The sequence below is a fragment of the Pseudorca crassidens genome, chromosome 4 (genome assembly GCF_039906515.1).
Source record: "Pseudorca crassidens isolate mPseCra1 chromosome 4, mPseCra1.hap1, whole genome shotgun sequence".
Taxonomy (NCBI): Eukaryota; Metazoa; Chordata; class Mammalia; order Artiodactyla; family Delphinidae; genus Pseudorca; species Pseudorca crassidens.
This window is the reverse complement of record NC_090299.1, coordinates 111,057,073-111,081,016: the sequence shown is the minus strand read 5'-3', so window position 1 is coordinate 111,081,016 and position 23,944 is coordinate 111,057,073. Positions and strand designations below refer to the sequence as shown.

The 23,944-nt window shown below is 37.4% G+C and overlaps 1 long non-coding RNA gene across 3 annotated transcripts in view; it reads right to left on the bottom strand.

Moving 5' to 3' along the window:
- Window positions 1-23,944, bottom strand: part of LOC137223216 (uncharacterized) — a 322,264-nt gene that overhangs the window by 215,815 nt on the left and 82,505 nt on the right. Inside the window, exon 4 of one of the 3 annotated variants that reach the window (XR_010942755.1) lies at window positions 758-870. The exons of the other annotated variants lie outside the window; for them this stretch is intronic. This is a non-coding gene — a long non-coding RNA (uncharacterized lncRNA). The remainder of the gene's footprint in view (window positions 1-757; window positions 871-23,944) is intronic. 3 annotated transcript variants of the gene reach the window in all.

Here is a 23,944-nt window from a genome sequence, read left to right as displayed (position 1 = left end):
CTTCTATATAAAACAGAAATCAGATTTGGAAGCAAATGAAATCTTAATGATAGCCAACTTTCAGCTTTTGAGCTTTCCAAACCAGAGTTTCTTTTTGTAAGTTATGTCTATCAGTTGACAGGACCAATATGATTTTACATGGGCACAGTTTGGCAACCAGGAACTCCACATAATTTACTGCACTTGAAATTCATATAAAGAGAAAGCTGTCAGCAAGTAGAAACTGATTAAAATAAAGGGCATTTGTTCTTAACAGGGGAGGAAAATCAGCTTATAGCCATAAAAAAGAAACTGATTGGCAAGAACTCATGTGAAAATGCCAAAGTATTAAAAACACACTTTGTTGTTTTCTCTATTTATGTTCCACCTGATAATTTGATTTTGGATCTAAATACGCATTTCCCCCAGCAAATCAACAAAAACGGACCTTACCTAGAAATCTAGGTATGGTGACAAACAGCATTTGAAAGTAACCTCTAAAACAAAATCCTGAAAATTGTTTCAAATATACGACAGATGGTTTGTTATGCCTTAACAAATTTTGGTGAGGCAGGAAGAATAGGTATACTATCTCAGTTTTATAGACAAGACACTGATGTGTTGAGAGGTCAAGGATAGAGAAATATCATCAAACAATGTTTATAAAGCTCTTACATGTGGGGAGCCACTGTCAGGAATGCAAAAGAGCTACTGTTTATAATGCCAAGAAGACCTATAAGATGGTGCAAAGAAAAATGACCTGAGTTCAAGGTCTTACCCACAGCTTTGTCTCTGGGGAAAGCCTGAGAGAAAATCCACTTTCTGGCATCCAGTGGTGTTCACGTGTTCTGGAGGTAGCCACGCAAAACGAACCCTAAGTCTGGGTACTTTCTATAAAAGTAAAACAAAACATATATGTGCAGTTAATTAAAACGCGCCTTTAAAAATAGGCATAACACTTGTTCTTATAGAGGTACATTATTTAACTAAATAGGCATGGAAGAGCTGGGACTAAAACCCAAAAAAATACATACAGCAGATTGCAATAAAAACTTACGGTTGTATTTAGTTACGTACATATTTTAATTTGGTGCATGCAACCAAAGCCAACAGTACTCAGGGCTGGATAATTGTTCTTTCTTGCTCCTAAAAATGGAAACACCAAAGCATGTTCTAGGAAATGCCTTTTTCGTTAAATATGTTTTCTTTATTTTTTCTATATTTTATAGGGTGAATGCTCACAGAAATTTTTAAAAGGCACTGTATTTATATTTCTCATTTCTAAGTTTAAAACTCATCATGGTGCATCCTGAAATGTCTCTAGTCAATGTGGTACAAATCTGGCTTGTAAAATAATAAATAAATAAATAAATAGATGAGTAATAGCCAACACTTATGACTCACTGTGACAATCATGCATATTCTAACTCATTTAATCATCAGAATACCCTATAAATTAAGTTCTATTATTATCCAGATTTTACAGGTGAGTAAACTGAGTCACAGAGAGATTAAATAACCTGCCCTACAGCATACAGTTGATAAGCAGCAGAGCTGGAATTCAAAATCAGGCTGTCCGGCTCCCAAGTCCATGCTCTTAAACTAAAATTTACAAATAAAGCTAACTCTACAGAGGCAGGGAGAGAAAGGAAAAAGGAGGGAAGAGGAAAGAAAGAAGGAAAAGAGAGAGAGAGAGGGGAAGGAAGGGGGGAGGGAAGGGAGGGAGAAGAATAGAAATCTTTAAAAAATTGAGTCAAAGGAAAAAGAGAGGGAGGATTAATTTGCCTTTATAAGGCAATGGGAAATTTTGAAAAAATTCTCTTGAGGAATTAAAGGAAGTCTTTTTTGACAACTGGAACAGGTTTTTTTGAAAGGAAGGAGGAAGCGGGGGTGGGAGTTTGATGCCAATTGAACCCCGCTATGACCTTGGTGGAGGAGAAATGACTGCAGATTCAGTCCTTCTGTGCCAGATCTCAGGGCCTCCCTTCCAGGAATGCATCCATCTGCCCCAGCATCCTGAACATTTCAAACACTGCTCCTCCCCACTTGGACTTAAGAAGATGTCAAGGGATAAGACACCCGGAAACCTAAAATACAGGCGTAGTGATGCATGGTCACTTGGCAACGGTGGGGTGTACTTAGCTTCATGCCAACGAATGGAGGCTGCTTTCTTGCCAGCAGCCCAGACATTAAGCAAACAGACAACACAGCAGAAGCAGAAGGGATCTGTCCAGCAGGGGAGAAATCTTCCACACATTCACGGAAAAAATGCAGAAGATAAGAAGAATAGATTATCAATGACGGTAGCAGCGGGATGTTTGTGATGAGAGAAAGTACTCGTAACTCAGCGATAATGTGGACCATATTAAGTGGGCACAGAAATATCATGTAATGATATGTCACTTAATGAATGCTTGGAGGAGTAGCCCACAAAAATAAGCAGAGATGCCAGTCTGTTTTTTGGACTTAGGCAGAGCTAGAAATGAAGGTCATCAGAAACCTTATGCCTGAGAGTTTTGTGGTTTGAAGGAGATGAGGGTTTGTTCTATTTTCTTTTCTTTATTTTTTTTTCTTTGATACATTAGCCCCCTTTGGGTAGCCTCCCCTGGTGTTTAGAGAGTAGAAACAACGATTTAATAGGCCAGGTGGCCTTATTTGGAACCTTTGCCAGATAGCTTAGTGCAGGTATTTGCAAGTAAAGCTTGTCAAATAAATTATGACTCTGAACTTCTAGATAGTGATGTTTTGTGGTAAATGGATCAGAATGTTGAGTATGGTGTAAATAATTAGCATAGTTACCATTCAGTGAATGCCTACATGTGCTTTTTGGGCATGGGCTAAGTGCTTTAATCCTCACAACAATCTTGAGGGAAGTGCTGTTGCCCCTATTTTACAGAAAAGAAAACTGAGACTTATACTGGTTACAGGAGCAAAGCCAGGATTCCACTCCAGGTCTGTGTTTCTCCAAAGTCCCTGCTCATAAAAGATGTTGCCTTTAGAAATGTCACCAGGAATATTAAAGTAACTACACTCCAACCAGCAGGCCTGAGGTTTACCATCAGCACACCCTTGGCTCACTGGCACATGTGACTGCTTAAGCCTTCGATTCTTTGAAAAAGCAGGAATATGACGACAATGCAGCAATAGGAGTAGTGCAAAGAGCATTAGACAAAATTTGAAAAGAGTTGGTTTTTGGACTTGACTCTGCTTCTAATTCTGTTTCCTTGGGCATGTTCTTAAGCCCTCTGAATCCCTACAAAATAATGGCAAAGGGACCTGCCAGATGATTCAATGAAATTATGAAGCAGGAATGCACTTTTTTTTCTTTTTTTTTTTTTTTGCAGTACGCGGGCCTCTCACTGTTGTGGCCTCTCCCGTTGCAGAGCACAGGCTCTGGACGCGCAGGCTCAGCGGCCATGGCTCACAGGCCCAGCCGCTCCGCAGCATGTGGGATCCTCCCGGACCCGGGCACGAACCCGCGCCCCCTGCATCGGCAGGCGGACTCTCAACCACTGCGCCACCAGGGAAGGCCGGGAATGCACTTTTTAAACCTCTATATATGCAACACTCAGATTATAACTCGGGTTTACGCAGCCTCAACCGCTGAAATGGAGATCAGTGTTTCCCCTTTATCACTCCTTGTCCTCAAACAGCAGCCACAGATACTAGATGCTGCCATGAGAAACATTCTCCGAATGCTAGAAATTGTGCAGGATGAGCCTGAGCAAAACGACCATGAATTGGGTGTAAGGCCAGCACCAGGGCAAGGAGAGAAAAGAAATCGGTGGTTCTTGAAGTGCTCTGTGCCACTAACAAAGGGCAGAAAGGGATGAATATTTCCCTATTTTCTTAATGCGTGTTGTTGAGATTGGCATGTGATGAATGCAGGAAAATCAAATCCTACTGCCTTCTGACTGCATTATTATACAGAATGTGAATATTGCATAAATCTATGAGGTATTCAAAAATACAGACCTATCAAAATTCTGTTTTTGCCTCTACTTGCAAAATTATTCCATCTTTCTTCCTAGAAAGTGGCAAAGTCAGGACTCTTACTAGATCTTATGGCTCCATATCCTTTGAAATTGCATTTAAAAGTAGTTCCAAAATCCTCAGATTTCTACCAATGTAATTTAGAATTTTTATGGATTTAACTTTTTGAATTAGGAACTCTTAAAAATCTGATAAAAGCCATGGATCCTTTCCTTAGATAAAGGGGCACACACACACACACACACACACACACACAACACGGGACTGTACAATAAGAAGCCCATCCACGGGCCCCTCAGGGTTTATGGACCCCCAAGGTGAGAACTCCCAGAGCTCACACCTTGTTGCGCAGGTTAATACACTGCATACACTGCCCAGCTCTGCTTGGCCAAGGGGTGAAGTAGGGACTGAACTCCAATCCCCATACCACTGACTAAGCCATGTTGTATCTGCCCAGAGTGGGTGCTGTGTTCTAATTTGTGCAAAGGTGCCAAATAGTCACAGCACTGTCCTGGGACCAGCTCGCACCAGCTATCAAGCTGAACCCTTTGTGTGTGTCTCCTCCCAACTCCATGTTCAGTGACAGTCATGTTGATAGCTTGAAATCAGCCACGGTGTGAATATTTACACCAAGGAAATTAGTAAACTCTGCAAAGAAAAGCTGTCCCCAACAAGAGAGCCCACTGTTGAAGATTTACTGGCATATCACTGCATATAGGCTAGTAGAGACCCTGAAAACCTCTGTCCTGTATTATGTAGATGTGAAATGAAAAGCAGAAAACACAATTTAAAACCACATCCCAGTTTCCTTTCAGCCTGTACTAATTGCTTCTAGGACAAGGATATGTGGGGCCTGACTTGTTTTGAGCACAGACTTCACAGCTAACAGTTGCTGAAGAAGGTATTCACAGAGGGCTGCTGGAAAAACTCGTTCCCATTCGATCCCAGGTGGGTCTAAAGACAGCATCCCAAGCTATAAACCTATGTTTTAAACATCGCAGCACTGAGAGCAGTAACTGCCATAGAACCATTAAGAAAACAAAACTAATGATGATTGCAAAATAAGTTTTAAGATAAGGATTAAAAGTAAGAACTGATGCAGAAAGTAAATCTAAAGTCCCAATCCTCCTTGCAATGCCAGGGAAGAAAATCCTTGGCCATAACAGGCATAAATTGGTGTGGACTGATGTCAGGTTTCTTCTGTAGGCTTTTTGAAGAACTGCTCTTTACAATTGAACTCTGTCTTGAGCTGATTCTCTTAGGAAGGAAAAAATAAAAAAGTCAGGTCAAACGACTGATTCCAGTTTTGAATTACAGAGGGCTATTGATTTTTCATTAAGGTTCCTGTGCGGCTCTCAAGAGGAGGGAGAAAGAGAGGAAAGTAACTCATTGATCAGAGCGGAGGGCCATGTTCATTTATTGGCTTCCTGCCACGTCCCATTATTCCCGATTCTAAATGTATATTGAAGTCAGTTTATTTTCATCATTGCCTCCTGTCACCAGAAACGTCTCCCAGTAACTATTAGTTTAATCATCCTTCTCTGACAATGGTAATGAGTGATAATATCCAACATGATCCTGAATTCGTGAATGTTATTCATTGGATTACAGCGTTGCTCCCCCCCAAGGCTCTAGTTAAGAGTCTGTCAGCACTTTAATAGTCTAAAAAAACCACATAAATAGCTTGAAGATTTTTTAAAACGTATTTTAATTTTTTAAAAAAAAACCTGCAGCATTTTTACCACTGTTATTTAAAAAAAAAAAAAAAAAAAAAAAAGGAGCTTCCCTGCTTTCCTGGAAGATCCATGGTTTTCGATCCAACAATGATGATAATTTTAGAGAGTGCATGAAACCTACCCAAATCAGGTATCATATATCTACCAAAGCCACTGGAACCCAATCTAGAGAACCATCAAGCACATGCAGAATAAATCAGGCATTCCACTTAGCACCCTCATTTCATTTGCAGAAACAATCATCAATTTGTCTGTACTGTCTTGTCTCACACTTGAACCTCTGCTTTACATAGTAGCAAACTGAGGTTCCAAAAGACTGAACCACTCAGGATCACCCAACAACATGGTACGGTGGGGAACAGAACCCACATTCCCTGGCTTCCGTATCACTATTTGTTCCACCACAACATGCTGCCATTTTAATAATCTATCCTCTCAATTCATGCGATATTTATAATGCATAAAAATCAGAAGCTGACTTTAATATCAAATCCTAGAAATGCTGTTAATGACCTTTTCTTTTTCTCATCTAGAGATAGGACCACATTTTCCATTAAGCGCTATCTCACATCTGGGTAGAGTAATAGCTGCCCACATTATGTGAGTGCCTACTCACCCCCGAGAGTTCTCAATCTCAATCTCAACCCCTCCAGATCATCTGTCAAGGGGCTCATGTACATTAACGTTTCTCAGTGAATTTTCCTAACACCCTGTGAGAGGTGGGAGGAATGTTCCCATTTTATAGATGATCTGGCAAAGGCTACAGCGGAAATAATTTTCAGAGCCAGGACTCAGAGTCAGGCCTTATCGTTAACGAGGTCTCTTTCCACGACACCACAGCTCCCTCTGGTGCCAAGACTGACAGTGGGAACTACTATAAACAACTATGGAAAAACTATTTAAAAGTAGTACACCAATAAATCGAGCTGGAAAATATCATAGAAAAAAATCCCATTCAGAGTAGAAAATAAGAATATAAAATGCCTACAAATAACTACGACAAAAAAGTGTGATATGACTAAAACTAGACAACTTTACTGAAAATGTAAAATAAGATCTAACTAAACAAAGAGACACAAAGTATTTTAAATGTTCTTTCCAGTGGGATATTTTGGAGAAAAAAGCATGATAAAATTATTCTAAAACTCCTCTGGATGAGCAAACTATACAAACACAAAAGGTTTTTTGAAAAATAAAAACAATGAAAGGGCACTCACTCCATCAAACATCAAAATGTAGTTTAAAACTTATTTAAAACAAATTGAGAACCTGTGCAAAAATCAACAGACAGATCAATGGAACGAGTTAATTGGCCATGAAACAGACTATAACATATACAGTGAATAAAACATTAAATAATCAGAGGAAAATTTATATATTTGAAAAAACTAAATTTGATACACATTGTACAAAGTACACCAAAATGTATTTCAGATGAATTAAGGAGTTAAATGATTCATTAAATTCTATAAAACAGAAGGAAAATAGACATAAATATTTAACTTATGAAAGTATTTTATCAGTATAAAACCTGCAAAATTATCATGGAAAAATAGATTTTACTGTATTAAAATATAAAATGTCTATTCAAACATCACAAACTAAAAAAATTAGAGATGCAAGTCACACACACGCAAAAAAAAAAGTTCTACCTCACTAGTATTCAAAATCACCAATTAAAATAACATCATAACATTTTATCTACAGAATTGACAAAACTTTTATTTATTTATTTATTTATTTTAACATCTTTATTGGAGTATAATTGCTTTACAATGGTGTGTTAGTTTCTGCTTTATAACAAAGTGAATCAGCTATACGAATACATATATCCCCATATCTCCTCCGTCTTGCGTCTCCCTCCCACCCACCCTCCCTATCCCACCCCTCTAGGTAGTCACAGAGCACCGAGCTGACCTCCCTATGCTATGTGGCTGCTTCCCACTAGCTATCTATTTTACGTTTGGTAGTGAATATATGTCCATGCCACTCTCTCATTTTGTCCCAGCTTACCCTTCCCCCTCCCCATGTCCTCAAGTCCATTCTCTAGTAGGTCTGCGTCTTTATTCCCATCCTGCCCCTAGGTTCTTCATGACCCTTTTTTTTTTAGATTCCATATACATGTGCTAACATACGGTATTTGTTTTTCTTTCTGACTTACTTCACTCTGAATGACAGACTCTAGGTCTATCCACCTCACTATAAATAACTCAGTTTCATTTCTTTTTATGGCTGAGTAATATTCCATAGTATATATGTGCCACATCTTCTTTCTCCATTCATCTGTCGATGGACACTTAGGTTGCTTCCATATCCTGGCGATTGTAAATAGAGCTACAATGAACATTGTGGCACATGACTCTTTCTGAATTATGGTTTTCTCAGGGTATATGCCCAGTAGTGGGATTGCTGGGTCGTATGGTAGTTCTATTTTTAGTTTATTAAGGAACCTCCATACTGTTCTCCATAGTGGCTGTGCCAATTTACATTCCCACCAACAGTGCAAGAGGTTTCCCTATTCTCTACACCCTCTCCATCACTTATTGTTTGTAGATGTTTTGATGATGGCCATTCTGACTGGTGTGAGATGGTATCTCATTGTAGTTTTGATTTGCATTTCTCTAATGATTAATGATGTTGAGCATTCTTTCATGTATTTGTTGGCAATCTGTATATCTTCTTTGGAGAAATGTCTATTTAGGTCTTCTGACCATTTTTGGATTGGGTTGTTTGTTTTTTTGTTATTGAGCTGCATGAGCTGCTTGTAAATTTTGATGATTAATCCTTTGTCAGTGCTTCATTTGCAAATATTTTCTCCCATTCTGAGGGTTGTATTTTGGTCTTACTTATGGTTTCCTTTGCTGTGCAAAAGCTTTTATGTTTCATTAGGTCCCATTTGTTTATCTTTGTTTTTATTTCCATTTCTCTAGGAGCTGGATCAAAAAGGATCTTGCTATGATTTATGTCATAGTGTTCTGCCTATGTTTTCCTCTAAGAGTTTGATAGTGTCTGGCCTTACATTTAGGTCCTTAATCCATTTTGAGTTTCATTTTGTGTACAGTGTTAGGAAGTGTTCTAATTTCATTCTTTTACATGTAGCTGTCCAGTTTTCCCAGCACCACTTATTGAAGAGACTGTCTTTTCTCCATTGTATATTCTTGCCTCCTTTATCAAGATAAGGTGACCATATGTGCATGGGTTTATCTCTGGACTTTCTATCCTGTTCCATTGATTTATATTTCTGTTTTTGTGACCGTACCATACTGTCTTCATTATTGTAGCTTTGTAGTATAGTCTGAAGTCAGAAAGCCTGATTCCTCTAGCTCCGTTTTTCTTTCTCAAGATTCCATTGGCTATTCGGGGTCTTTTTGTTTCCATACAAATTGTGAAATTTTGACAAAACTGTTTTAGATAATACTAATCAACGTTCTAGTGAGACAGATAATATCACACTACTGATGGGAGAGTAAATTGGTAACCTTCCCAAAAAGAAATATACCATTATGTTTCTAGAGCCTTTAAAATATTTTGAGAACTGGTGGTCCAGAAATTGTATTTCTAGAAATCTGGCCCAAGGAAATGACCAAATATGTTTCTAAATAAGAATTTGTATAGAAATGTCATCGATAAGAACCAAAAAATGGGAAATAATCTAAACAAAAATAAAGGAAAATTTTAATTGGGTGAACCATATAATATTTTAACGTTTTTTAATGTGGTGTATCACATTGATTAATTTGTGTATATTGAAGAATCCTTGCATTCCTGGGATAAACCCCACTTGATCATGGTGTATGATCCTTTTAATGTGCTGTTGGATTCTGTTTTGCTAGTATTTTGTTGAGGATTTTTGCATCTATGTTCATCAGTGAAATTGGCCTGTAGTTTTCTTTCTTTGTGACATCCTTGTCTGGTTTTGGTATCAGGGTGATGGTGGCCTCATAGAATGAGTTGGGGAGTGTTCCTCCCTCTGCTATATTTTGGAAGAGTTTGAGAAGGATAGGTGTTAGCTCTTCTCTAAATGTTTGATAGAATTTGCCTGTGAAGCCATCTGGTCCTGGGCTTTTGTTTGTTGGAAGATTTTTAATCACAGTTTCAATTTCAGCGCTTGTGTTTGGTCTTTCATATTTTCTATTTCTTCCTGATTCAGTCTTGGCAGATTGTGCATTTCTAAGAATTTGTCCAATTCTTCCAGGTTGTCCATTTTATTGGCATAGAGTTGCTTGTAGTAATCCCTCATGATCTTTTGTATTTCTGCAGTGTCAGTTGTTACTTCTCCTTTTTCATTTCTAATTCTATTGATTTGAGTCTTCTCCCTTTTTTTCTTGATGAGTCTGGCTAATGGTTTATCAATTTTGTTTATCTTCTCAAAGAACGAGCTTTTAGTTTTACTGATCTTTGCTATTGTTTCCTTCATTTCTTTTTCATTTATTTCTGATCTGATCTTTATGATTTCTTTCCTTCTGCTAAATTTGGGGGGTTTTTGTTCTTTCTCTAATTGCTTTAGGTGTAAGGTTAGGTTGTTTATTTGAGATGTTTCTTCTTTCTTGAAGTAGGACTGTATTGCTATAAACTTCCATCTTAGAACTGCTTTTGCTGCATCCCATAGGTTTTGGGTCGTCGTGTTTTCATTGTCATTTTTTTCTAGATATATTTTGATTTTCTTTTTGATTTCTTCAGTGATCTCTTGGTTACTGAGTAGTGTATTGTTTAACCTCCATGTGTTTGTATTTTTTACAGATTTTTTCCTGTAATTGATATCTAGTCTCATATGTTGTGGTCAGAAAAGATACTTGATATGATTTCAATTTTCTTAAATTTACCAAGACTTGATTTCTGACCGAAGATATGATCTATTCTGGAGAATTTTCCATGAGCACTTGAGAAGAAAGTGTATTCTGTTGTTTTTGGATGGAATGTCCTTTAAATATCAATTAAATCCATCTTGTTTAATGTGTCATTTAAAGCTTGTGTTTCCTTATTTATGTTCATTTTGGTTGATCTCTCCATTGTTGAAAGTGGGATGTTACAGTCTCCTACTATTATTGTGTTACTGTTGATTTCCCCTTTTATGGCTGTTAACATTTGTCTTATGTATTGAGGTGCTCCTATGTTGGGTGTGTAAACATTTACAATTGTTATGTCTTCTTCTTGGATTAATCCCTTGATCATTATGTAGTGTCCTTCTTTGTCTCTTGTAATAGTCTTTTTTCAAAGTCTATTTTGTCTGACATGAGAACTGCTACTCCAGCTTTCTTTTGATTCCATTTGCATGGAATATCTTTCTTTCCTCTCACTTTCAGCCTGTATGTGTCCCTAGGTCTGAAGTGGGTCTCTTGTAGACAGCATATACATGGGTCTTGTTTTTGTATCCATTCAGCCAGTCTATGTCTTCTGGTTGGAGCACTTAATCCATTTACATTTAAGGTAATTATCTATATGTATGTTCTTATTACCATTTTTTTTAATTTGGGGGGGTTTGTTTTTGTAGGTCTTTTCCTTCTCTTGTGTTTCCTGTCTAGAGAAGTTCCTTTAGCATTTGTTGTAAGGCTGGTTTGGTGGTGCTGAATTCTCTCATAGCTTTTGCTTGTCTGTAAAGCTTTTGATTTCTCCATCAAATCTCAGTGAGATCCTTGCTGGGTAGAGTAATTTTGGTTGTTAGGTTTTTTCCTTTCATCACTTTAAATATGTCCTGCCACTCCCCTGTGGCTTTCAGAGTTTCTGCTGAAAGATCAGCTGTTAACCTTATTGGGATTCCCTTGTATATTATTTGTTGTTTTTCCCTTGCTGCTTTTAATATTTTTTCTTTGTATTTAATTTTTGATAGTTTGATTAATATGTGTCTTGGTGTATTTCTCCTTGGATTTATCCTGTGTGGGACTCTCTGTGCTTCCTGAACTTGACTGATTATTTCCTTTCCCATGTTAGGGAAGTTTTCCACTATAATCTCTTCAAATATTTTCAGTCCCTTTCTTTTTCTCTTCTTCTCCAGGCACCCCTATAATTCGAATGTTGGTGCATTTAATGTTGCCCCAGAGGTCTCTGAGACTGTCCTCAATTCTTTTCATTCTTTTTCCTTTATTCAACTGTGTGGTAGTTATTTCCACTATTTTATCTTCCAGGTCACTTATCCATTCTTCTTCCTCAGTTATTCTGCTATTGATTCCTTCTAGAGAATTTTTAATTTCATCTACTGTGTTGTTCATCATTGTTTGTTTGCTCTTTGGTTCTTCTAGGTCCTTGTTAAATGTTTCTTGTATTTTCTCCATTCTATGTTTAAGATTCTGGACCATCTTTACTATTACTACTCTGAATTCTTTTTGAGGTAGACTTCCTATTTCTCTTCATTTGTTTGGTGATGGGTTTTTACCTTACTCCTTCATCTGCTGCATATTTCTCTGTCTTCTCATATTACTGAACTTACTGTGTTTTCAAGTCTCCTTTTTGCAGACTGCAGGTTCGTACTTCCCGTTGTTTTTGGTGTCTGCCCCTAGTGGATGAGGTTGGTTCAGTGGGTTGTGTAGGCTTCCTGGTGGAAGGGACTGGTGCCTGTATTCTGGTAGGTGAGCCTTGATCTTGTCTTGCTGGTGCTGTTCGGCAGGGCCACGTCTGGTGGTGTGTTTTGGATTGTCTGTGAACTTAGTATGATTTTAGGCAGCCTCTCTGCTGATGGGTGTGGCTGTGTTCCTGTCTTGCTATTTGTTTGACATGGGGTGTCCAGCACTGGAGCTTGCTCGCTTTTGCGTGGAGCGGGGTCTTAGCCTTGAGATAGAGATCTCTGGGAGAGCTCTCGCCGTTTCATACTACGTGGGTCCAGGAGGTCTCTGGTGGTCCAATATCCTGAACTCAGCTCTCCCACCTCGGAGGCTCAGGCCTGACACCAGGCACCAAGACCCTGTCAGCCATATGGAAACCACAAGGAAGAATCTGCAGCTGCACCGTGGATGAAAATTTGCAGAGGGGTGAGAGTTTGAATCATCTGAGCAGGGACAAACCACCAAACATTCCAAGAACTGTTTTTCAAGATGCAGACTGCAGATCACCTACCCAGCAATCATCTGGTTGCATCTTCTTCTTGCTGATCCTCTCTCACTTCCTTGGGGTTTGACGTGTGTGTAGAAGGTGTGACAGGCTTGTGCTCTTTGGCTTTTCTGGATTCTTCTTGGCAGCCACACTTGGATTCCACAGCTCCAGACTACTGGTTTATTATCAAGGGTACAACCCGGGAACAGTCAGCCAAATGGAAGAGATGCACAGGGCAAGGTGTGTGAAGTTTCCACGTTCTCTCTAGGACGCCACCCTCCCACTACCTCCACATAGTCAACCCAGCTGCTCACCCTGTTGGCATATAATTGATTTCTTCCTCTGTTTTCCATATATTCTGAAATATTTTTATATGTTAAATTTTTGTAATAAATATATTTTTAACAACAGTTAAAAAAGAAACTTTTTTCATAATCTCCATAAATTATTGACCTAATTTTTTTAAATTGAAGTATAGTTGATTTACAATGTTGTGTTAATTTCTGCTATACAGCAAAGCAATTCAGTTACACATATATACATTTTCCTTTATATTCTTTTCCATTATGGTTTATCACAGGATACTGAATATAGTTCCCTGTGCTATACAGTAAAACCTTGTTGTTTATCCACCCATAAATTATTTAATTAAGCAAAATAGGTATTTAGATTAATGAGAACTTAAAGTAAGATTTAGCACAGGAATACTCAAATTGGATAATCAATGTGCATGTAATTAAAACTGGTTGTAGAGTGTGTGTTTGTGTGCAACATCCATGCTCAAAAAATTCCTCCAAATTTCTCTAAACTATAAATAAATTCCAACTTAACCCACTGCATAAATTGTATACTTATGACTCAGTGATAATATTAATACTCCCTCTCCCAAAACGCTTATTTGTAGCCTGGATAATGGTTTCTTTCTGCACACTATATGATATTTGGTTCCATTAGAGTTAAAAAATATTCCATGAAAAATTAGGACTTAGATATTGCTATAGCATCCCCTTTTTAAAGTTTCTGTTAAGAAAGGAAGAATAGCTAGAATCCTGAGGCAACAAAACGTACTGAAATGAATTAGAGAGTGGAAACCCTGCACTTAACATTTCAATCCCCAATCTGTGCTTGTGGTAAGTCATTTAACATCTCTGAGTCTCAATTCCATATCCATAATTTGGAGGGGAAAATAATTTATCAGAACTGCTGTAAGGACTAGAGATATTGTAAAGCATCATCATTAAAGTAATAGTTTACTATTCTATGTATTTTCTGTATATTATCTCATGTAAATGTTAAAACAATCCTATTCTTTTCTCCATTTAAAAAGTTAGGAAACTGAGGTACAAAGAGATTAAACAACTTAGCCAAGGGCACATGCCAAGCAGATCTGAGATTGAAACCTGGGCAGTCTGACTCCAGAGGCTCAATGCTAAATCACTACACCAACCTATTTCAAAAGGGCACCCTATGCTGTTAAAAGTAATAATTGTTGCTTTTGTTACGACTTGCATCAACAATGCTGCTTATCAAAGCAATTTTCTCACAAGCAATGCTGTTTTATATTTATTTTCAAAACAGACAGAACAAGAATATCATAAATATGTGTGAATTGGTTAAAAATAACTCCTTAAATGGTTAAAAGTCTTACAAATATGAATCCAGAAGTGATTGTACCTTACAGTTCAAGGTAAAAAAGAATGGCTGATGTAAATTGTGCCAGTACACCATCAACATAAACCATCAGGGCACTATATATTACTGAGCAGCCTCCACTCTGTACATATATCTTGATACAAGCAGTGCTTTTGACACCAATCACTTCCTGAGATAAAATACAGTTTGTAGGGGAATAATTTCAGCACCACATAAAATGGCACCCTCCCACAAAAGAAACATTCATTTTCATACCAAAAAACATGCTCACAGTGTTGAGTAATATAGTCAGCAAACACAAAATAAATGTAGTTCTGTATTTCCTCCTAAATTGCTATATTTAGTCTCATTTTCCAACCTAAATATTAATTTCTTATCCACAACAGAAAGTGAATATTAAGAATCAGCTGGTTCTCAAAACTTGAGATAACTGTATATTTTCTCTATGCTCTTTTTCTCCTTGAGATTCATTGGAATTTCCTGGCCAAAATAAACCATGACTCTAAACAATAGATATGATGCTGCTTACTGGCAACAAATAAATTATTTCATTATATAGTATCTCTCTCTCTCCTGCTCCCCTAACAAGCCCTAGATGGATAATAGGTACCTAATATTTGTTGCCCAATCTAAAAAAGCTTTTCATAATCAGTGCATTTAACACACCCTGTGACTAACATCAAGACTGATGTATTTTCATCTTGTATAACACTCACCACGTGGCATATTTCAGACTTCTAAGAACTTCACAAACCATAAAGGCATACATTATTGCCATCCAAACACCACCAAGAGGAAACATGTAGTTAGAAAATGGTTTTCACAAATAGAAAATGATTTTTGCATATTTTAAAATCTTAATTTAGTTCCATTAAGGTTAAAAAATTCCAAGAGAAATTAGAACTTTTATGCTTTCTCATGTTGCTCCCTCTTTCAAGTTTCTCTGAAAAAAAGAACAATAATAACTCTAATCCTGAGGCAACAAAAATTTAGTGAAATGAATCAGATCATGGGAGCCAATCAGATCGAATTCAATAGTCAATAAAATTTGTCAGTAATTTTTTTAATGTTATTCATTACCACAGGCCGTATTGGCGGAGCTGAGACCAAACTACAAATAACTGTTGGATTTTAGCAGTCTGTTACTCTGATGTACTTTAAAAATGAAAGTGATGGGGGCTTCCCTGGTGGCGCAGTGGTTGAGAGTCCACCTGCCGATGCAGGGGACACGAGTTCGTGCCCCGGTCTGGGAAGATCCCGCATGCCGCGGAGCGGCTGGGCCCGTGAGCCATGGCTGCTAAGCCTGCGCGTCCGGAGCCTGTGCTCCGCAACGGGAGAGGCCACAACAGTGAGAGGCCCGCGTACCGCAAAAAAAAAAAAATGAAAGTGATGGGCCTATTATTTCCATACCTGTCTCATCCTAAGACATGCACATAGGTAAAGCCAAATCAGATCAACTCTGACCACTGATCATATTGCTACGATTTACAGTATCAATCACAACAGTTATGCATTTGAAGTCAATGAATATTGAGAAGCATGGGGCCAGCAAGGAGAGACATACTTTTAGTATTTATTAATATCAGAAATTATTCTCAGCCTTAATCCTTGTAGACCTTGCCTCAAAATAAGAAGCCATGTTGATTCACATAGTTTTCCCAGGGGAAAAACAAAAATTACCAACATTAGAACATGATTTCATACTCCACCAGACCAGGAAAGGATAAGAACAGATTAGAAGAGAAGGGAGTTACAAAACAACCAGAAAGTCTGACTTTATGACTAGCTTATGGCGCATATATAGTTGAAAAAAAACTACTAACTTTTTAAAGAGAGGGCTTTGGAGCACACCATCTACTGTATAACCAAGAATCTGACTGGCTTTTGTCCTTGTTCCTGGGAGGGAGACTCTAAATCCTTGGAATTTCCTGAGGAAAAGGAGTGTCTTTGTTATTTACACACTCTTTGACTCATACTTGAGTTTATGCTAATTAAGTGACTCACTTAGGATCCTAGATAGATTGAGGATGAAGGCTGATTATGTTACTAGATGACTGGGGCTTTGATCTGTGATATCTGCCTGACACCCCAGTCTCTAGGGTCTGGAGACTGAGTTCAATTATGTGGACAATCATTCAACCAGCCATGCCTACATAATGAAACCCCAATAAAAACTATCAGCACCAAAGCTTGAGGGACCTTCCTGATTGGTGAATGCATTAGTGTGGGAGGAGTTTCATGCACCCTGATCCCATGGGGAGAGAGCATAGAAATTCTACATTTAGAACCCTCCCAGAGCCAGCCCTATGTGTCTCTACATTTGGCTGGTCCTGATTTATATCCTTGATAATAAAACTTAATCATTAGTGTAGCTCTTTCCTGAGTTTTGGGAGTTATTCTAGCAAATTATTGAATCTGAAGGAGGGGTTGTGGGAATGCCCTAGATTTGTAGCCAGTTGTTCAGATGTGTAGGAGGCCTGGGGACCCCCAAATTTTCAGCTGGCATCTACTAAAGGGAGGATAGTCTTACTGGGGACCATGCCCTTAAAACTGTGGTGTCTGACGCTAACTTTGTGTGGTTAGTATCAGAACCGTACTGCAGTACACTACTGAACGTCCCCAGCAGGTATCTAATGCCTACACGTTTGTTTGCTTTAAACGTGTTAAGGAAAACCCAAGGACAGCATATCAACAATCATAGCTGTACAACTGGAGCATGACAGAAGGGAGAATAAAACCCAACACTCCAAGGCTATCCTTCTACCCATAAAGATAGAATGCCTTGCCACACATCATGGAATCATTCATGTTTCTATCAGCCCAATTTCAATATCCAAAACATAGATTGGCAATGTTCTATCACAACCCTGAAAGACATCAAGTTTGATACTTACCTCTAAAGAAGATTGTAACACTGTTCCTAAAGAAATTTGAGAGTAAATAATATAGTTTCCATCTTCACATTTCAGTAAAATATGGATGGGTATGTCTGCTTACTAGAAAAAAAATATCTATCTTTTTCATTACCTGGAATTCTTTGGACATATCCACTTCACCTCAGATTTGTAGACATTTTCTGCTTCTTGATTTCATTTTCTAACACCAGCAATATGAAACAGCCTGAAACTTAATATTCGTACCACAGATGAATTCTAAATATGTCGAATTTATAATCTAGCCAATTAGATTTTCTGTAATGGCTTTGCAAAGAGAGGCATAATACAAAGAAGAATACAGGCAAAATGAATTACATCAATGAAATTTCTTCCATTTTCTTTGGATTTACCTCTTGCAACATTTTTTTCTTTTCTTTTGAAAGGCAAACTATATTAAAACTATATTAAAAGCTAAGAATGTGGTTTAATGATTCTGGGTGTTACCTTGGATCATAACATAAAGCTATCTACTCTATACCAAAATATAATCAATACTAAACTCTTCCTCCCATTAGAAATTACTCTTTTATTTTTGCCATGTGATTCCTTTATGTAAAAATTTTCTGAATTTTTCATTCTTTGTTATTCATAAATTTCTTTCTAAAAGAAAACCCATGTATAAAAGGCTTTTTATCTGGTAAGAGAATAATAGAATTACTAAAAAATCTCAGAAAAGAACAAAAAATATTAAATGATTTACTCAAAGTCATGCCACTAGTGAGGTTAGTAAGTGCCAGAATCTGAGATTTTTTTTTTGCAAGATTTGGGGCTATTTCTACTACATTACTTCTGCTTCCATCATTGGTATTGTAGTCAGTAATTTCAAGAGCTGTTTAGAAGGAAGAAATTACAGAATTCACTCACTTAGAGTAAAAGTAAAGTAATGAAATAGTGCCTTATTCAACTTTTCATTTTGACCATTTTCAAATAAGTATAACTTAATGGTAAGACTTGTCAAGTCTTTATATGATGTAGAAAAAAGGTAGAAAGATACCCACCAAGTTACTGATGATGAAAAGTCATACTGGTGAATGGAAAAGTCATACTGGGGAATGTTTTACTTTGAATATTTTTGTAACATCTGGATCTTACTTTTGTAATTATGTCAACATTGAAACTCAAACACTAGACTTCCGAAAAACTTTTTGCTCTTTTTAAACTTTTTAAGTTATTTTCAATAATTTCCAAAACCGAACATAGATGCAAAAATCCTCAACAAAATAATAGCAAACAGAAGCCAACAGCACATTAAAAGGATCATACACCATGATCAAGTAGGGTTTATCCCAGCAATACAAGAATTCTTCAATATACACAAATCAATCAATGTGATAAACCATGTTAACAAAATGAAGGAGAAAAACCATATGATCATCTCAATAGATCCATAAAAGCTTCTGACAAAATTCAACACCCATTTATGATAAAAACCCTGCAGAAAGTAGGCATGCAGGGAACCTACCTCAAGATAATAAAGGCCATATATGACAAACCCACAGCCAATATCACCCTCAATGGTTAAAAACTGAAAGCATTTCCACTAAGATCAGGAACAAGACAAGGTTGCCCACTCTCACCACTCTTATTCAACATAGTTTTGGAAGTTTTGGCCACAGCAATCAGAGAAGAAAAGGAAATAAAAGGAATCCAAATCGGAAAAGAAGAAGTAAAGCTGTCACTGTTTGCAGATGGCATGATACTATACATAGAGAATCCTAAAGATGCTAAGAGAAAACTACTAGAGCTAATCAATGAATTTGGTAGAGTAGCAGTATACAAAATCAATGCACAGAAATCTCTGGCATCCCTATATACTAACAATGAAAAATCTGAAAGAGAAATTAAGGAAACACTTCCATTTACCATTGCAAGAAAAAGAATATAAACTTACCTAAGGAGATAAAAGACCTGTATGCAGAAAACTATAAGACACTGATGAAAGAAATTAAAGATGATACAAACAGATGGAGAGATATACCATGTTTTTCGATTGGAAGAATCAACATTGTGAAAATGACTATACTACCCAAAGCAATCTACAGGTTCAATGCAATCCCTATCAAACTACCAATGGCATTTTTTAGAAAACTAGAACAAAAAATTTTGCAATGTGTATGGAAACACAAAAGACCCCGAATTGCCAAAGCAATCTTGAGAAGGAAAAACAGAGCTGGAGGAATCAGGCTCCCTGACTTCAGACTATACTACAAAGCTACAGTAATCAAGACAGTATGGTACTGGCACAAAAACAGAAATATACATCAATGGAACAGGATAGAAAGCCCAGAGGTAAACCCATGCACATATGGTCACCCTATCTTTGATAAAGGAGGCAAGAATATACAATGGAGAAAAGACAGCTTCTTCAATAAGTGGTGCTGGGAAAACTGGACAGTTTCATGTAAAAGAATGAAATTAGAACACTTCCTAATACCATACACAAAAATAAACTCAAAACAGATTAAAGACCTAAATGTAAGACCAGACACTATAACCCTTAGAGGAAAACATAGGAAGAACACTCTTTGACATAAATCACAGCAAGACCCTTTTTGACCCACCTCCTAGAGAAATGGAAATAAAAACAAAAATAAACAAATGGGACCTAATGAAACTTGGGACCTAATGAAACTTAAAACCTTTTGCACAGCAACGGAAAACAATAACAAGATGAAAAGACAACTCTCAGAATGGGAGAAAATATTTGCAAACAAAGCAACGGACAAAGGATTAATCTCCAAAATATACAAGCAGCTCAATATCAAAAAAACAAACAACCCAATCCAAAAATGGGCAGAAGACCTAAATCGACATTTCTCCAAAGAAGATGTACAGATTGCCAACAAACACATGAAAGGTTGCTCAACATCACTAGTCATCAGAGAAGTGCAAATCAAAACTACAATGAGGTATCACCTCACACCAGTCAGAATGGCCATCATCAAAAAATCTACAAACAATAAATGCTGGAGAGTGTATGGAGAAAAGGGTACCCTCTTGCACTGCTGGTGGGAATGTAAATTGATACAGCCACTATGGAGAACAGTATGGGGGTTCCTTAAAAACTAAATATAGAACTACCATATGACCCAGCAATCCCACTACTGGGCATATACCCTGAGAAAACCATAATTCAAAAAGAGTCACGTGCCACAGTGTTCACTGTAGCACTATTTACAATAGCCATGTCATGGAAACAACCTAAGTGTCCATGGACAGATGAATGGATAAAGAAGATGTGGCACATATATACAATGCAATATTACTCAGCCATAAAAAGAAATGAAAATGAGTTATTTGTAGTGAAGTGGATGGACGTAGAGTCTGTCACATAGAGTGAAGTAAGTCAGAAAGAGAAAAACAAATACCGTATGCTAACACATATATATGGAATCTAAAAAAAAAAAAAATGGTTTTGACAAACCTAGGGGCAGGACAGGAATAAAGACACAGACGTAGAGATTGGAATTGAGGACACAGGGAGGGAGAAGGGTAAGGTGGGACAAAGTAAGAGAGTAGCATTGACGTATATACACTATCAAATGTAAAATAGATAGCTAGTGGGAATCAGCTGCATAGCACAGGGAGATCAGCTCCGTGCTTTGTGACCACCTACAGGGGTGGGATAGGGAGGGTGGGAGGGAGACGCAAGAGGGAGAGTATATAGGGATATATGTATACATATAGCTGATTCACTTTGTTATACGGCAGAAACTAACACAACACTGTAAAGCAATTTTACTCCAATAAAGATGTTAAACAAAAAAATTTCCAAAACCAGGTTGATTTACTTTCACACAATGAAAATGAATAATTAACAAAAAATATTCTCCTCTTCAGCCATAGTGTGCTAATTTCTGAGACAATGTTTGTGGCTATCGGTCAACAAATATCAAAGTAAACCCAATGGTATTTTTAAAATTTCAGGGATGGGCACCTAAAGAGCCAGGGGCACTAGCATATTCCATGCTGTAACTAAGAAGCACAGAGGACATATCACTTGTCTATAAAATCGCAAGAGGTATAAGTAGGGTGACCACTGATTCAGTCCAATACCCTGAAAAACCAGGACTGAATCTCACCAAAGGCAAAAGGAAGAAACTTGTAAATTAAACCAGAGCTAGTAACACTATAACCTGTATTACTGAGGCTGTGTTTAGGCAGAACATATGAGAACTCAATCTAAACACGAAAAACATATCGACTTCCGTATAAATCTGTAACAAGATATAAGAGAAGTTAAATACAAAATAAATGGATTCTGAAAGTTTAAAACAGTCTCTGCCATGTCTTACTGAGGATCTCAGAGCTTTTAAAGATAAAAGAAAAAAAAGCCAAAAACAGTTTAAATTGTAGTCCGTATATATACAATGCACACATTCAACAAATTAACACATTTTGCAGAAAAGCATACAGTGTAGACTTGGCTAATCATAAGATAATTACAGGATTTAAAAATACATAGGGCAGGGCTTCCCTGGTGGCGCAGTGGTTGAGAGTCTGCCTGCAGATCCAGGGGATACGGGTTCGAGCTCTGGCCCGGGAAGATCTAACATGCCGCAGAGCAACTAAGCCCGTGCGCCACAACTACTGAAGCCTAAGTACCTAGAGCCTGTGCTCCTCAACGAGAGAAGCCACTGCAGTACGAAGCCTGCACACCACAATGAAGACCCATTGCAGCCAAAAATAAATACATTAAATAAATAAATTTTTTAAAAGAATACATAGGGCAGTATAGGTGTTGAGGTGTGGTCATGAGACAAAAGGTCTCACGTTTACGATAAACAGCCTTCAATCTGGTTAACACATCTCTGAGACTGTATACAACTGATCTTGAAAAATCTAAATAAGGGCCTTTCATGCATGTGAGATCTGAGCCCAGAGTGCCACCACCTCACCCCTGAGATAGAGTTGGCCTACATTTACATTTTGAAGGTTACAGTGGGACTCTACAACAAACTTCACTGGTGTCCTTGACAGACAGAGAATACCACATTAGATTAACCATGGATCAGAAATATTTCACTATCTACACTCTTAGGTAGACGTTGTTAACATGCTCTTCTAGCAACAAAAACTCTTGGGGAACTCAGTGAAGTGTTACAAATTCTATCTCTATTTCATAAGCCTACTTTGTTTAGTTCTAGAAATGGACTCATTTTAATATTCAAATACTCAGGACAGGCATTCTAATACCATATCTGATATCATGGTATCAGGATCAAATAACTTCAGCCACCATGTACTCTAGCAAGCAAAGATGAAACAGATGCAGTAGATGATTGTCTAGTGTACACGAATAACTGAATATCTGAATAAACAGAAGAAAGAAAGAACAGAAAGAGGCAGACATAGACAGAAACGAAAAGGAAAGAAGGCAGGAAGGAAAGAGAGAGCAAGCAGCGAACAGTGCATTCGGGTGGGACAGGGAGTCAAACGGGATAATTCACACCTGAACCCATCAGTCTTCCAGAGCACAAGGCTTGAAAAACCCGTAGTGGACATGATCAGTGTGATTTGGTAGAAAACGCGATTGATTTAATGTCAGAAGATTTGGCTCTAACTAGCAATGTGACCTAAGCAATGTGACTTAACCTTGGCCTGAGTTTCATTTTTAAAGTAAAGACATTAGATTAGATTATCTTTATATTTCCTTCAAGATCTAATATAGTGTAATTCCATTTATCTTTTCGCTATGTAGCAATTGTAATCAAATCAATGGATAGAAAAGAACCTCAGCAGATTATCAAATTAATGAGGATAAAATGAAATCCAAGATTTAAAAGCTCCTCAAAAAGTATTACATGTTTTACAAGTGTTAGGTGTTATTCTCTCCATTATTAATACAAATATCTGATGTAAAAATTCTAAAATAAAAAGCACTTTAAAGCTTCCAAATATCTAAAAGTGAGGCCATGTATTTCTATGTAAGAAAGTGTCAAATTTGATACGTTCTTATATTTTATTATATCTTTTTCAAATCTCTACTGAAGATTATTTAGAAGTTACATAATGGAGTAATAAGTCATTTAGGTTTATGTTTACCTTTTCAATTTGATTGGAAGCATCTTCAGAGTAGGAATCATGTCATAAATCTATGTCCACATAAAACGAGTCATATGAGAAAAGATGGACAAAAATTCCTTAGAAACTGTAAAGAATTACAAAGACTCCATATTCCTGGTAAACTATAAAGGGCTGTATATACTGCATTGTAAACTAAAGAACAGAAAGAGAAGGAATAAGTGCTCAATGAATGTTGGTTAAATTTAAATTATATGAACCAAAGGATTTGGGCTCAAAAAGTTATGCAGAACAAAGGTGTCACACAAATAACAATGAGTCTACTGGCAAACCCCTCTCGGGTTTACTGCCAAGAGTTTGTTGGGCAAGTTTTGAACCAAAAAACAAAAGGAAGGATTTAACCCCATCTCTAGAGTCAGAAGCCAGTAAACGTTAACTTGCCAAAGATGTCTGGAGTGGATAATAGTATGGTATCCCTGATCTTAATAAGAAGTGTAAACAGAACTCAAGAAAAAAATTGTTAATGAAAAATTTTAGAAGAGAAAAGATACATTGAACAATAGATGGCCAGAAAACAGCCATTCTCTAGTTTATCAACTG